The sequence below is a fragment of the Procambarus clarkii genome, unplaced genomic scaffold (genome assembly GCF_040958095.1).
Source record: "Procambarus clarkii isolate CNS0578487 unplaced genomic scaffold, FALCON_Pclarkii_2.0 HiC_scaffold_110, whole genome shotgun sequence".
Classification (NCBI taxonomy): domain Eukaryota; kingdom Metazoa; phylum Arthropoda; class Malacostraca; order Decapoda; family Cambaridae; genus Procambarus; species Procambarus clarkii.
The window spans coordinates 2,812,977-2,814,313 of NW_027189143.1; the positions used below are offsets into that span (position 1 = coordinate 2,812,977).

A 1,337-nucleotide genomic window follows, 5' to 3' on the forward strand; every position below is an offset into this window, starting at 1 on the left:
GCTTCTTTTTCAAGGCTGTAGGTGGTTTGTTGCTTGTGGCGGCTTTCTTGGGAGTTACCACGGCCTTCTTTGCTGCTGTAGATGGTTTCTTGGTTGTGGTGGCTTTCTTGGGAGTTAGAACGGCCCTCTTCTCTGCTACGGCCAGCTTGAATGATCCACTAGCTCCACTTCCCTTGGTCTGAACAAGAATGCCGTCAGCCACTGCTTTCTTGAGAAATCTTCGGATGTAAATGGCGATCTTGGCAGCCTCGACTTTGTTGTTGGCAACAACGTACTTCTTGATTGCTTGTAGAGACGAGCCCTTACGGTCTTTGAGTGCTGCGACCGCGGCTAGAACCATTTGACTAGTTTTCGGGTGAGCAACCTGGACGCGAGGTTTCCTGGTGGTGGCCACCACAGCAGCAGCAGCCGCAGCCTTCTTGGTAGGCTTTGCTTCTACCATGATGATGATGAGATAACCAAGGTGATGAGAGACGCTCAGACAGTCACGGGGGAATGATGCTGCCGCCGCTTGAGCCGAACCTATTTATGTGCCGGCACGGTACAGAAGCTGCAACCTGGCAACTCGTCCACCAATCACGACGGTTGGTTTTACGGCTCCGAAACCTGGATCCCATATCTTCTCTAAAATAGAAGCATTTGTTCATGTTCTTTGTAAAAGTATCATAAAGCAGGACAGATGAGACAAATATCATAAAAACTGAAGAGCAGATGAGCACACACATGTTTGTATTACAAAAGAAAATCCACAAATTCATTAGAAATTGGCAGGGCAGGCTGAGGAAGTAGGTAGATGTAAAATGTCTGTAAATGGCGAAAGAACATAAACCCAAGACTGAATAAACGATGTTAAATATCCATGCCAAGGAGACAAAAATATGTTAGGATACAATTACCATTAAGACACCACAAGCAGGTCCGTATCCTGCCGCGATGACTTAAAAGAGTTGGTTATTAGCCACAATGTGTAGGCAGTCTCATGCCAACGGCCATACCACGTTGAGAACACCGCTTCTCGTCCGATCAGCGAAGTTAAGCAACGTTGGGTTTGGTTAGTACTTGGATGGGTGACCGCCTGGGAACACCAAATGCTGTTGGCAATAATGTTTTTTGTTTTGTTTTGTTTTGTTTCGTTTGTTTTTGTTTGAATGGCTGGCTCCACGGGAAATTCACGGAGTTGTGTGGAATAAGGCCTGGTAAAATGAATTAATATGTATGTCATGTTTAAAACAAACTCGCTTAATATAGATATTGTGTGAGGCTTTATACAAAAACAAACAACCAAAACAAAACATGTTGTATATATATATAGCTTAATCCGGGTTTGAACTCGCAAC

The 1,337-nt window shown here is 44.7% G+C and overlaps 1 non-coding gene across 1 annotated transcript; it reads left to right on the top strand.

The window, feature by feature from the left end:
- The first annotated feature begins 981 nt into the window (after positions 1 to 981).
- Positions 982 to 1,100, top strand: LOC138360443 (5S ribosomal RNA). The gene has a single exon (XR_011226391.1). It is a non-coding gene; the product is annotated as a 5S ribosomal RNA (ribosomal RNA).
- Positions 1,101 to 1,337: the final 237 nt, after the last annotated feature.